The sequence below is a fragment of the Bombina bombina genome, chromosome 4 (genome assembly GCF_027579735.1).
Source record: "Bombina bombina isolate aBomBom1 chromosome 4, aBomBom1.pri, whole genome shotgun sequence".
In the NCBI taxonomy this organism is placed as follows: Eukaryota; Metazoa; Chordata; class Amphibia; order Anura; family Bombinatoridae; genus Bombina; species Bombina bombina.
In genome coordinates this window covers 1,070,931,100-1,070,946,488 of record NC_069502.1, presented here as the reverse complement: position 1 = coordinate 1,070,946,488, position 15,389 = coordinate 1,070,931,100, and the positions used below count along the sequence as shown (strand labels likewise).

At 41.5% G+C, this 15,389-nt stretch overlaps 1 protein-coding gene across 1 annotated transcript in view; it reads right to left on the bottom strand.

Moving 5' to 3' along the window:
* PPP1R21 (protein phosphatase 1 regulatory subunit 21) overlaps window positions 1–15,389 on the bottom strand; it is a 557,069-nt gene that overhangs the window by 378,862 nt on the left and 162,818 nt on the right. The gene's annotated exons all lie outside the window — the stretch shown is intronic.

Here is a 15,389-nt window from a genome sequence, read left to right as displayed (position 1 = left end):
TGAATTTGGCCTTTGCTAGTTGAGGCCAAGCTCTGAGAGCATTGAATATCGCTCTCAGTTCCAGAATGTTTATCGGGAGAAGAGACTCTTCCCGAGACCATAGACCCTGAGCTTTCAGGGATTCCCAGACCGCACCCCAGCCCACTAGACTGGCGTCGGTCGTGACAATGACCCACTCTGGCCTGCGGAAGCTCATTCCCTGGGACAGATGGTCCAGGGTCAGCCACCAACGGAGTGAATCTCTGGTCTTTTGATCTACTTGAATCATTGGAGACAAGTCTGTATAATCCCCATTCCACTGTTTGAGCATGCACAGTTGTAATGGTCTTAGATGAATTCGTGCAAAAGGAACTATGTCCATTGTTGCAACCATCAATCCTACTACTTCCATGCACTGCGCTATGGAAGGACGAGGAACAGAATGAAGCACTTGACAAGAGCTTAGAAGTTTTGATTTTCTGACCTCTGTCAGAAAAATCCTCATTTCTAAGGAATCTATTATTGTTCCCAAGAAGGGAACTCTTGTTGACGGGGACAGAGAACTCTTTTCTTTGTTCACCTTCCATCCGTGAGATGTGAGAAAGGCTAGAACGATGTCCGTATGAGCCTTTGTTTTTGACAGGGACGACGCTTGTATTAGAATGTCGTCCAAGTAAGGTACTACTGCAATGCCCCTTGGTCTCAGAACCGCTAGAAGGGACCCTAGCACCTTTGTGAAAATCCTTGGAGCAGTGGCTAGCCCGAATGGGAGAGCCACAAACTGGTAATGTTTGTCCAGAAAAGCGAACCTTAGGAACTGATGATGTTCTTTGTGGATAGGAATATGTAGTTACGCATCCTTTAGATCCACGGTAGTCATAAATTGACTTTCCTGGATGGTGGGTAGAATCGTTCGAATAGTTTCCATTTTGAACGATGGTACCCTGAGAAATTTGTTTAGGATCTTCAAATCCAAAATTGGTCTGAACGTTCCCTCTTTTTTGGGAACTACGAACAGATTGGAATAAAATCCCATTCCTTGTTCCTTTATTGGAACTGGGTGTATCACTCCCATCTTTAACAGGTCTTCTACACAATGTAAGAATGCCTGTCTCTTTATTTGGTTTGAGGATAAGTGAGACTTGTGGAACCTTCCCCTTGGGGGTAGTTCCTTGAATTCCAGGAGATAACCTTGAGAAACTATTTCTAGCGCCCAAGGATCCTGAACATCTCTTGCCCAAGCCTGAGCAAAGAGAGAGAGTCTGCCCCCCACCAGATCCGGTCCCGGATCGGGGGCTACTCCTTCATGCTGTTTTGTTAGCAGTGGCAGGCTTCTTGGCCTGCTTACCCTTGTTCCAGCCTTGCATTGGTTTCCAGGCTGGTTTGGGTTGAGAGGCATTACCCTCTTGCTTAGAGGATGAAGAATTAGAGACTGGTCCATTTCTGCGAAAGGGACGAAAATTAGGCTTATTTTTAGCCTTAAAAGACCTATCCTGTGGAAGGGCGTGGCCCTTTCCCCCAGTGATGTCTGAAATAATCTCTTTCAAATCAGGTCCAAATAAAGTTTTACCTTTGAAAGGGATGTTAAGCAATTTTGTCTTGGATGACACATCCGCTGACCAAGACTTTAGCCAAAGCGCTCTGCGCGCCACGATAGCAAACCCTGAATTTTTCGCCGCTAATCTTGCTAATTGCAAAGCGGCATCTTAAATAAAAGAGTTAGCCAATTTAAGTGCGTGAACTCTGTCCATAACCTCCTCATACGGAGTTTCTCTACTGAGCGACTTTTCTAGTTCCTCGAACCAGAACCACGCTGCTGTAGTGACAGGAACAATGCATGAAATTGGTTGTAGAAGGTAGCCTTGCTGTACAAAAATCTTTTTAAGCAAACCTTCCAATTTTTTATCCATAGGATCTTTGAAAGCACAACTATCTTCAATAAAAATAGTAGTGCGTTTGTTTAGAGTAGAAACTGCCCCCTCGACCTTGGGGACTGTCTGCCATAAGTCCTTTCTGGGGTCGACCATAGGAAATAATTTCTTAAATATAGGGGGAGGAACAAAAGGTATGCCGGGTTTTTCCCACTCCTTATTTACTATGTCCGCCACCCGCTTGGGTATAGGAAAAGCGTCGGGGGGCACCGGAACCTCTAGGAACCTGTCCATCTTGCATAATTTCTCTGGAATGACCAAATTGTCACAATCATCCAGAGTAGATAACACCTCCTTAAGCAGTGTGCGGAGATGTTCTAATTTAAATTTAAATGTCACAACATCAGGTTCAGCTTGATGAGAAATTTTTCCTGAATCTGAAATTTCTCCATCAGACAAAACCTCCCTCATGACCCCTTCAGATTGGTGTGAGGGTATGACAGAACAATTATCATCAGCGTCCTCTTGCTCTTCAGTGTTTAAAACAGAGCAATCGCGCTTTCTCTGATAAGTAGGCATTTTGGATAAAAGATTTGCTATGGAGTTATCCATTACAGCCGTTAATTGTTGCATGGTAATAAGTATTGGCGCACTAGATGTACTAGGGGCCTCCTGCATGGGCAAAACTGGTGTAGACACAGTAGGAGATGATGTAGTATCATGTTTACTCCCCTCATTTGAGGAATCATCTTGGGCAATATCATTATCTGTGGCAGTACTGTCCTTACTTTGTTTGGACGCATTTGCACAATTATCACATAAATTTAAATGGGGAGACACTTTGGCTTTCATACATATAGAACATAGCTTATCTGAAGGTACAGACATGTTAAACAGGCTTAAACTTGTCAACAAAGCACAAAAAACGTTTTAAAATAAAACCGTTACTGTCACTTTAAATTTCAAACAGAAAACACTTTATTACTGAATATGTGAAAAAGTATGAAGGAATTGTTCAAAAATTACCAAAATTTCACCACAGTGTCTTAAAGCCTTGCATGCCCTGCTCTCAAAAAACAACTGCGCATTAATGGCGCGAAAATTAGGCTCAGTCTATAACTAGAAAGGCCCCCTGACTGAAAAAGGTGTCCAATACAGTGCCTGCCGTTTTATAAGCGTTCCCCAAGATTATAAATGTCAAATGTTAGCCTAAATCTGAATAATATGCACAAATAAAGCAATCGATTTAGCCCATAAAAATGTCTACCAGTTTTTTAGCCCATAATAAGCCCTTTATTCTGTTTGTTTGACTAAGAAAATGGCTTACCGGTCCCCATGAGGGGAAATGACAGCCTTCCAGCATTACATAGTCTTGTTAGAAATATGGCTAATCACGATGAGACAGGGGACCGGAAGGGGAGGAGTTAGCAGCAGCTACCTGCACGCTAGCATCTTGCTCTACTGCGAAGGGCATTATCGACCACCCCCCACCTGTGCTTATCCTTGGCCAGAGAGAAGCTACCTGGTCTGGATACTTTTTTACAGAAGCCGGTCCCTAACTGCAGACAGACTCAGGTGCCGAGTCGTGACGCCAGGCGGCGTTCCTACACAATTTTATTTTGCTATGGGACAGATAATAATCTAATAAACCCGTGGAACCATCTTAGGCTTACCACCAGGAAAGAGAGGGGAGATATTGCTGCTGCGGGCGAGGCGGAGATCTTGGAGGTGTCTGGGATCGGCGGCCCCCCCCACCAATTGCGGCTGTGTGTCTACCCCGGCAGAAAGGTCTTGGTCCGGTAGGACGGCAAGGTACCCCAGACGGTGACGTCCTTTGGAGGCGTGTCCTGGCCAGAGCGTGAGTCGGAAGCAGCTGAGGTTCACGGGCGGGCCTGGCAGAGAGAGGACGCTGGAGCTCAGTCGGTGAAACGGTACTCTGCTGAAGGAAGGCTCGCAACAAGGAGCCGTGCAGCACTCTAACCACCGTTTGAACCAGGAAGGCTGGGACTCACTGGCAGCAGTGGAAGAGAGGTAAATGCCTCAAGCAGAGCCGGTATTAGGGGGAAGATAGCTGCCGCTAAGGTCTGGTAAGATCCTCCAATACTTTCTATATCTATGTGAGCTTGGATACGCTGCGTGTTACTGTGCAACATACACCAGTCTACTTATAACACCTCTCCCTAAAACTGTGTTTAAGCTGGACATAGCGAGGTAAAAAAGGCCCTACTCCAGGCAAAAAACTCCCCACACTTCAGCAATAAACTTTCTCTCTCTTAAATACAAAGGTCCAAGTGAGAGTGGAAATAATACCTCCCTATTTTCTTTGAACAACTGGGTCTGTTCCATAACTGGCCCTGGGGAACTATACACTACTCGGACATTCTGGAGAAAAGTTCCCTTGATTTAAAAAACTTGGCTAGAACAAAAAGGTTTCCTCTTAAACAAGGGACTGCTTAACACAACAAGAGACTTTCTCCTATCCCCAATTGGGCCGACCTGACTATATAATTGAGTTCGTGGGTCTAATGTGTTTGTAAGGTATTATATATCTGAGAGACAAGGGCCCCAGAAGCTGGCCTTAGGAGCTACATAATTGGGAAATATTAGACCTGGACATTATAACAAAATCCAATTATGGAAAAGTGTTGAAGGGAGAGGGAAAAGGAAAAAAGAGAAGGAAAGAAGGTAAAAAAGGGGAAAGAAAGAGGGCAAGAGAAAGGGAAAAAAGTCTGGTTAAAAGGTTGATATATTCTGCTTTGAGTTAAGTGTTTTACTGTATTACTTTGCATACTGTTTTCTTTTCTTTTTTTACAGAGATTAGGAATTTCTAGGCAGAATAACTAAAACTGCTATTTTTGTGTGGAATTAGGAAACTGAGATCAACATTATCTAGTGAGGTGGTGTGCTTATTTTCACTTGTTTTTCTATATCCACACCCTCTAAGGGGCTCTGTTGTTGCGCTCCCAGAAGGTGCTGAAATTTGAGTCACTGTTTGTTTTTTTTCACACTATTTGCAATTATAGATTTGTGTTTATATCACTCTACTTGCCCTGCTTGTTTGGTACACATAATCTCACTTTAGTTCACTCAGGAAAGGAAAGGAGAGAGGGGAGATAGAACAAGGGAAGGAATAGGACCCCTCGATCTATATATAGCTTTACACTAACTTTAACAGGATTAGCCTGATAATTCTGTTTCAGGTTGCGTAGCACACACTCACTTGTTTCAGTGTCTACTCTATTGGAATTAGGTCTACATCTCACTTAAAGGGACCTAAAGTTTGAAAATACACTCAGTATCTTAATTTTAGTACTGGGGCTGAAGTTTGTTCACTTATTCACTTAATTCATGGAAAGATTCATTTCACATACTAAAACTACCTCACCCAGCATGCCACCTAAATCAAAAGATAAAAAAGCTAAACCAAATGAGAGTAGCTCTGAGATATTCAATCAAAATGATGCAGGGGCAAATGGTCCTGATAACTCTCTACTAATTCAACAGATCTCAGAACTAGTTATGCCACAGTTTGAAGCTTTAAAGTCAGAAATTGCCATGGCTACGAGTGAAATTAAACAGTTTGCAATTCGTATTAATGAAGTAGAATCTAGAGTATCTGACGCAGAAGACAGATTATTAACACAAGAACAGCTGGTTAAAATACATGATACCAAATTCCCTGTTTTACAAGCTAAAATCGAGGAATTAGAGGATAGAGCAAGGCGTAATAATTTGAGGGTGGTGGGGCTCCCGGAAACTGCTGAGTATCATGATTTGATAAATTTTGCAGCCACACAGCTCCCAAAACTTGTAGGCAGCAACATAGATAATGTAAGGTTACCTATCGAGAGAGCTCATAGACTAAGCCAGCCCAGAAGGAACCTAGAGGGACAGCCAAGACCCAGAGTAGTCATTATTAAATTTTTAAATTATCAAGACAAATTCCACATCCTCAGATTGTACCGTAAGAACAATAATATTATGATAGGATCCAACAAAATTTTACTATTTCAGGATTTCTCGGTGGAGACTCAGAATAAGCGTAGAGAAATGGCCCCATTTTGCTCCCAATTGATCAAGGCCAATTTAAATGCAAGATTAGTGTACCCTGCTAAAGTGATTTTAGAGAAAGATGGAGAATCTCGCAGTTTTACAAAACTGGAAGAGATTAAGACATATTGTAAAAATATAGGCCTGTAATTCAGGTACTTTTTGACTAGAGGATGAACCCCAAAAAGGTATTCAATGGCGGTTCTCCAATTGACAGAGGTAATCATGTGTAACTTAGTTGGCTACCTGAGTAGGATGTTGTCTGCGGAGAATTCAGGGGGGGGGGGAAGGGGGGGCCGGGTGTGCTGGGGGAGACGAGTTCCCCCCTTCTCTTTCTTTTTTTATCCTTTCCCCCCCCCCCCCCCCCTTTTTTTTTTTTTTTTTTTTTTTTTTTTCCCTCTCTCTTTTCCCTCCTACCCCCAGTAGTCTAAATGGTTAAGTTGAAACTATTATCCTGGAATATTGGAGGGATTTCTTCCCCACGTAAAAGGAAGTTAGCCATTAGACACCTCGGCTACCAAAAGCCTGATATAGTGTTTGTCCAGGAGACCCATCTCAGACCCAAGGAGGCTGTCAAATTAAAATGCAAGTGGGTGGGGGAGGTAGTGTTCACCCCATATGATAAATCTAAGAGAGGTCTAGCAATATTAATACGTAAACAACTTGATTACAAAATCATAACTGTAGAAAATGATATAAATGGGAGGTACCAAATTTTAGAGATGGAAGTTAATGGCTCCACCTTTGTTTTTTGCAATGTGTATGGTCCTAATAGGATGGATAAAAGTTTCTGGGAAAGTTTAAGGTTGAAATTGTTCCTGCACACAGGGAAAAACTTGATAGTTGTCGGTGATTTTAATTTGGTTTTCTCTCAGGTTCTAGATAGATCAAAGATATCCAATCTATTAAGAAAAACGAAGGATGTAGATGTCCTTCAAAGATTTACTAAAAGTCTTGTATTACAAGATATCTGGCGGCTCCAGAACCCGGATCGGCGGGAGTATACATGCGCTTCTAGGGCGCATGCTTCTTTCTCAAGGATTGATTTCTTCCTAACTATTAAACATATGGCTAAAATAAAAATGCGGGCTGATATCCAAGACATTTTGATCTCTGATCACGCTATTATCTCATTAGAGCTAGGACTAAGTGAGAAACCAACCTCAACAAATAAGTTCTTTTTTCCTCAATATCTTTACAACAATCCACACTTTAAAAAGTGGATTCAGAAAAGATGGTATCAATATATTGCTGAAAATCAAGACTATTCATATAGGCCAGAGATTCTCTGGGAAACCGCGAAAGCCGTTTTTAGAGGGGAGATCAAGGCGTATGTAGTAAGAACAAGGGCAATATGGAGGAGAAGAGAGTTGCAATTAGCTAATACCTTAAGTAACAACTATAGGAGATATCTTACCGCCCCTTCACCCGAGCAATGGCTTAAGTATAAAGATAGTAAAGCTGTGTATGATCTGTTTCTGAAACAGCACTCTGTATCAGAAGATTTAAAGCTTAAAGCCCTATATGCTGGGGTGCATGGTGTCTCAGCTAAATACCTAGCTAGGATTGTCAAAATAAGACAGCAAAAAAACTATATCTCAGCAATTAAGTTTAAAAATACCAGAGTAACTGATCCCTCAGCAATTAGAGCTGCCTTCTTCCAGGCATATCAAGAATTATATGCAGAGAAGCAGACTAACTTATTCTTGAAACAACAGTTCTGGCAAGGTCTAACCCTCCCGCAAATCAATAAAGAGGCCCTTCAAGCGCTGAATAAGCCCTTCTCTGTAGAAGAAATCGTGAAAGCTATTCAGAAGCTGAAGCTAGGGAAAGCTCCTGGGCCAGACGCTCTACCAACAGAGTTTTACAAACTCCTCTCTGATCAGATTCCGTCAGTGTTAGTTAACTTATTCAATGACTATTTTATCAGGAACAAACCCCAATCCCCCTTATTTGCGGCTTCTAATATAGTCTTGATCCCCAAGAAAGGTAAAGACCCAGAGTTAACCTCGTCATATAGGCCTATTTCACTCTTGAACCAAGACTATAAGATCCTTACATATATCTTGGCGAATAGATTGAAAACTCCCTTAGGAGAGCTCATACATCCTGACCAGACGGGTTTCATGATGGGCAGGAACCCTGTTAAAAATCTGAGGAAAATACAATTGGTTCTTGACTTTTTTTGGAATAAGGTAGAAAGACACGGCCCTAAACCGGACCTTGCGATACTTACAATCGACGCCGAAAAGGCGTTCGATTCTATCGTTTGGGACCACCTACTTACAACGCTAGGGAAGTTTGGTATAACTGGCTCCTTTCAAGGCTTTATTTCACAACTATACAAGAAGCCAAATTCTTCAATCATTGTGAATGGAGAACTAACTGAGAATATTATCCTGGGGCGGGGTACCCGTCAAGGGTGTCCACTATCCCCATTCCTTTTCAACTTATCCCTTGAACCACTTGCAATTCTTTTGAGGAAGGAAATGCAAGGTATTCAGCTGGGAGGTCATAAGTTGGTTCTTTCGTTGTTTGCAGACGATCTCCTGCTTTTTCTGAGTAATGTAAGGACCTCTATCCCTCGGTTATTGGAACTATGCAACCTGTTTAGTTCGTTTTCAGGTTACAAAATTAACTACGGAAAATCAGAGATTATGTGGATACGCAAACCTATAGGCCCCTGTGCCCATCCATTTATAGAATCTACTCAGATCACTTATTTAGGAATTACACTAAGCTCCGACCCTAACAGATGGTATGAACTTAACTTCAAACCCTGCATCAAGGGCCTGATTCTGAAAATGCAGAACTGGGGGCACCTCCCTCTGTCCCTTACTGCTCGAATCATGTTAGTCAAGGTAGTGCTCTTCCCCAAATTGCTTTATTTTCTACAGAATCTCCCGCTTCTGCTATATAAAAAAGATCTAGATACCTTTAATAAGGCGCTCAATCAGTTCCTCTGGCAAGCCAAGAAACCACGGATCTCACTATTTAAGCTAACTCTCCCTAAAGCTTTTGGAGGTATGGCCTGTCCCAACCTGAAATTTTACAATTATGTCGCAGTAGCAAAATTTGCTCTGGATTGGATCACCGAGAAAAATCAAATCTCGTTTTACGAGATTGAGTCTTCTCTGATAAAACCGTTTAGCTTGAAGGCAATCCTTCACCATACGGCAAGTAAATTACCAGATCAAGTATGCCAGTTGCTCACTTTTAAGTGTGTTGTACAAGCTTGGCAGAAAATTTGCAAGGAACTTGGAGCAGATTTTAGGAAATCAGAATATTTACCCATAATGGGTAATCCGAATTTCCCAATAGCATGTAAGCCCTCGGTATTTGAGCTATGGGCCAAATGTGGGGTGAATTATGTAATTCAGTTATGCGATGGTAACCAGTTGAGACTCCGCTCATTCGAGAATATTGTTAACCAGCTCCATCTCCCGAAGTCTAGCTTCTTCGCCTATTTGCAAATTAGGCATTGGGTGGAGAATTTGAGATTAGAGACAGGGCTGGGCATAGATACCAAAGATCTGAAACATATAATTACTGATTATCGTGAGGGGGTGAGCACTATCTCCCAGCCATATACTGCTATTATGAGAGCATGGGGCCAAAACAATATTATAGACATATCCACAAAATGGGCAAAAGAAAATCTGAGACTAGAGAGTGAGACTATAATACAGAGTATGTCACTGGTAGCTAGGGCAACACATATGCATGCTTGGAAAGAATCTCATATGAAACTAGTTAATAGGGCATATCTCACTCCAGCCAGACTTGTTAAATGGAGTCCTGAAAAAGGGAACTGTCCTAAGTGTAGTAAGGAACGCACAGACTATGTTCATTGTTTTTGGTCCTGCCCCAAAATATCCCAATTATGGCAGAAGATCAATTTCTGGGTCTCTAAGATTATGGGGACAAGTGTCAAAGTTACGCTACAACAGATAATGTTCTTATGTAAATATACGACAGCTCTCCCTAATAACAGATTTATTAATGTATGTATCTTGATAGCACGAAATTTAATTCTAAGAAACTGGAAGAACCATAAAGCACTTAAATTTACCGATTTTTTGAAAGAAGTCCAGTACCAAATGGTTCTGGAGCAATATAACTTAAGATCTATCAACCCTAAACAAATTTCTAGATTTTTTAGTAAATGGAAATCATACATTATCTCACTTCCCGAGGAGATGCAGGAACAGGCGGTATTGCAGTATAAATCCTCACCCTGGCTACAAAGCCAAATAGAACGGGGTTTGCTCCCTAGATCATGGTTGGGCAAACACTAGAGGAAAGATGGGGATGTTGGGGAGGGATGTCCCGGTTTAATTCATTAAAGGGAGAGGAGGGAGGGCAAAAGATAGGAATCTCCCCCCCCCCTTTTCCTCCCCTTTCCTTTTTTTTTTTTTTTTTTTCTCTCTCTCTCTCATCCCCCTTCGCGCTGGGCCCTCCCCCCCTTCTGCCTGGCCCTCCTATCAAGAAGGGAATATAGGTCTCCGCAGCGACTTAAACTCAGGAGGAAGAGGTAGACAAGGAGCCACGAGTAGAGTTAACCCCCTGTTATAGGTACCAGGAGCTTGTAGCGGGCTCCCGGAATGTTCCAAGTAAAATCTGTACTAGCAAAATTAATGATTATTAACTGGAACATAGCAGTATTTAGTGGTCTAGGGACTAGTTCGGTCAGTCTGAGTAGAATTATGTATGCATTTAGTCGAGTCTTAACTTAGATTCAGGAGAAGAGGACCTATCTTCAATTAGTATGCAACCAAGGAAGGACGCTTTTTTTCTGTTGTTTAGCTTTTTTGTAACCTTATGTCCTTCTTGTCTTTCTGTTTAAACTAGATGAAATGGAATTTAAATTCAATTACCAATTGTTTTCCGCTAAGTTAACTTTTGTCATGCAACAAAAGAAATAGAGATGTATTTGATTTGTACTGTATTGGAGCTGCGTCTCCTATATTGTTGATTTAATTTATCCTTTTCAATAAACGATTTAAAAAAAAAAAAAAAAAAAAAAAAAAAAAAAAGAAATATGGCTAATCATACCTTAAGCAGAAAAGTCTGCTGTTTCCCCCAACTGAAGTTACTTCATCTCAACAGTCCTATGTGGAAACAGCAATCGATTTTAGTTACTGTCTGCTAAAATCATCTTCCTCTTACAAACAGAAATCTTCATCCTTTTCTGTTTCAGAGTAAATAGTACATACCAGCACTATTTTAAAATAACAAACACTTGATAGAAGAATAAAAACTACATTTAAACACCAAAAAAACTCTTAACCATCTCCGTGGAGATGTTGCCTGTGCAACGGCAAAGAGAATGACTGGGGTGGGTGGAGCCTAGGAGGGACCATGTGACCAGCTTTGCTGGGACTCTTTGCTATTTCCTGTTGGGGAAGAGAATATCCCACAAGTAAGGATGACGCCGTGGACCGGACACACCAATGTTGGAGAAATACTATTATTACGAAATATGTCCAGTGTATCATGATTGCAACATACAGACATTTTAATAAAATATAACAAAATATAATCAAAACATTTCAGATCTTCCTATTCTAATTTCAAGATTTGGAATCCAAAGGATATATGGCTTAGCTACTACTTTGTCAAATAAACAAGAATCACTGTAGGAGCTCTATGGTTCCTAACCGTATCGCTCCATGCAAGGTGGCACATAGTTCACCATTAAAATCTTAACTCCATTGTCCATTTAAGAATATAAATGTTTCAATACTTAAATAGATAAATAGAGCCATAGGTAGAACAGTGAGAAGAGATAGTTGGAAAAAATTAGGATACATTTATATCAAAGATCCAGAAGGCAAGCCATCCACCTCTCTTGACAAATATGACAGATTAATTTACCCCAATTTTGCTGGCATATAAGATGCATCGTTCAGTCTCTAGTCGCTGGGACAGAAAGTATTCATAAGATGTAGGCACAAAAAGCAAATACTTTACAAAGTCCCAACCTCGGACTCCTTTCATACGAACCTCCATCAGAAACTCATGTATACTCGAATGCCAGGAAAGGATGGTGAGTCCTGGTGAGAAAATGCCTGCCTAATATATCCCAGAACTTGTGTTGCCTTTGAAATTGCTGCAACACAACCATCCAAACGATAGGCTGGCTTTTCAGAGCTTTGTCGGATCTGGGTGCGCATGAATGCAGCTTTGCTTTTAAGAGTGCAATTGATTGTTTAGGAAGTCATAGTTATATCAATAGGATGCAGGACCTGGTAACTCTGCTCAGTCTCAATAGCACTTGCCTCAACATCTGATCTGCAGCTATTTGGCTCTTCAGGACTATTTGAGGCACAGATCATCAACCTTCCATGACGCCGACTGGTCGGTTCATGAGTCGGCGTCAATTGAGGAGGTAAGTGATCGATGCAGGGGCCCCAGGGCATTACCACTCTCACTTCACATAACAATAGGAAGCCACTTCGGTTACATTAGTGCAAACAGCAGCATGGATGGGGCTAATGTGTCTTCCTGAGTTTTCATGAAAATGGCTAGGTGGAATTCAAGGAGCTTGCCAAGCTCAGCTATAACGACAGCAGTTTACTCCATGACATGCTAGTATTATCTTGAAGCAGGTATTTACAAGTAGTAAAAACAGCGCTTATGCAGTGCTACACTTTGAAGATGCAATGTGTGAGCTGCTCATACCAAGTCTGTTGCTTACTGGGATGGGGGGTTGTTGAAGGCCTCAATGAGGATTGTCATAGCACAATCTGACTTCAATAAATTCAGCACTATCTGTAGATTTCAAGCAGCTTGATAGATGGCTTCATAAACTGCTGAGAAGTGGCAGATTATAAACATTCCACACGCAGCAAACCAACATTGCTACCACTCCAAGGTGTTGCCCCGTGCACATGCTTTTTATTTACTTAAAAAGTTGTTGCACAACTCTGTAACTTCTCCCTGACAAAGGCTCTTTTTTGTTTTCAAACTGTTTTTTGTTGTTGTTGTTGTTATATATACAAATACTTACTTAGCACAAATACTGACTCTTCATTAGTGAAGGCATGTGTGGATAGAGGAAACATGAAAAGAGATTTGATGAAGCACTCATATGGTAAGTGATATAACATCTGATGTGTAAATTAGAATAGCTAATTAAAACTATAAGATTCCTGTGGTTCTGAACCAAATTTGTTAATCACCTACAACCATATTTTTACCTGTTTTATACATTTATCAAACACTTTCCTGGAAGGAATTGAGGATTGTTAAATAGAGAAACAAAGCTTCAGGAATTTGGCTTTGCTCTATATTAGGGTTGAACTTTAATAAGGTTTATGGTCTGTGTATTTCTGGAATTTAAAGGAACAGAAAACCCATATTTGCAAATACAAAAGAATGCATATCATATTTAATTACATGCATTTTGTCTTATACTTGCATTAGCTAAGGATTTTTCAGCAACAGTTTTATCACTTCTAACTGCTAACACTTCATGGACCTCCCACACATGCTGAGTACCCCTTTGGACACAACATGCAACATCTATCAGCACTCTGAGTACACCCAGGAGGCAATTGTGAGTGCACAGGACTGACCGCCACATGTTTAGCAAGTCATGTACAGTTCTAAGTCTTTATATGCATATATACAGCACAAAGTAATACTTCCGAACATAATTTAAACACACTACAGTTGGCCATCCCTGCTTTTCACAAAGGGTGATTGTTTCATGGAAAAGCTATTTAGCATGATTTGTAGTAGGTATTCTTAGATATAGTGACACCTTAATTCTATTGTGTGAATATTAATATCTTCTTTAATAGTGCAATGTTTAGTTCATTATTAACCCCTTAACGACCAACGACGTATGGGGTACGTCCTGCAAAAAAATGCAGTTAATGACCAAGGACGTACCCCGTACGTCGTTGGTCTTTGAAAGCAGTGGAAGCGATCCTGATCACTTCCAACTGCTTTCATGTTATAGCAGTGATGCCTCGAATTGATGCATCCTGCTATAACATTTTTTAGCCCACCGATGAAGAGAGAGCCACCCTGTGGCCCTCTCTGCAGTCGCCATTGATGCCATGTTCGTTGGTGGGTGGGAGCTTACCAAGGGAGGCGGGTGGGCGGGCCATCGGTGGGAAGGGGGGGGGCGGGATCGAGTGCGGGCATTGCGCGCAGGTGCGCGCAGGCGTGAACTGACGCGGGTGCGCGCCGCGTGCACGGGAGCGGGCGCGCGATGCGCGCGGGCGGGTGGGAGCCCTACACTATGGAACAATGATGTGTACCTTCGGTGGAGTGAGGGGGGGCTTCTAAAAACTGGGTTCGCGATCTGGCAGGGGTTGGGGGGTTGGGGGTTGAGGGAGGGCAGCTACACTACAGAAAATAGTATTTTTCTAAAAAAAACTAAAAAAAAAATATTTGATTTTAAACTGGGCACTGGCAGACAGCTGCCAGTACCCAATATGGCGCAATAAGGCAGAGAGAGGGGGGTTAGAGAGCTGTTTGGGGGGGGGATCAGGGAGGTTGGGGGCTAAGGGAGGATACTACAGAACATAATTATTATTTAAAAAAAAAAAAACCAAAAAAACTCTTATTTTAGTACTGGCAGACTTACTGCCAGTACTTAAGATGGCAGGGGACAATTGTGGGGTGGGGGAGGGAAGAGAGCTGTTTGGGAGGGATCTGGGGGTGTGATGTGTCATGTGGGAGGTTGATACCTACACTAAAGCTAAAATTAACCCTGCAAGCTCCCTAAAAGCTCCCTAATTAACCCCTTCACTGCTGGGCATTATACACGTATGGTGCGCAGCGGCATTTAGCTGCCTTCTAATTACCAAAAAGCAAAGCCAAAGCCATATATGTCTGCTATTTCTGAACAAAGGGGATCCCAGAGAAGCTTTTACAACCATTTATGCCATAATTGCACAAGCTGTTTGTTAAATAATTTTAGTGAGAAACCTAAAATTGGGAAAATTTTACGTTTTATTTTTATTTGTTCGCATTTGGCGGTGAAATGGTAGCATGAAATATACCGAAATGGGCCCTAGATCAATACTTTGGGTTGTCTACTACACTACACTAAAGCTAAAATTAAAACTACAAGCTCCCTACATGCTCCCTAATTAACCCCTTCACTTGCTGGGCATAATACACGTGTGGTGCGCATGCGGCATTTAGCGGCCTTCTAAATACCAAAAAGCGATGCCAAAGCCATATATGTCTGCTTTTTTTGAACAAAGGGGGATCCCAGAGAAACATTTACAATCATGTATGCCATAATTGTACAAGTTGTTTGTAAATAATTTCAATGAGAAACCTAAAGTTTGTGAAAACATTTGTGAAAAAGTGAACATTTTTTTTATTTGATCGCATTTTGTAGTGAAATGGTGGCATGAAATATACCAAAATGGGCCTAGATCAATACTTTGGGATGTCTTCTAAAAAAATATATATACATGTCAATGGATATTCAGGGATTCCTGAAAGATATCAGTGTCCCAA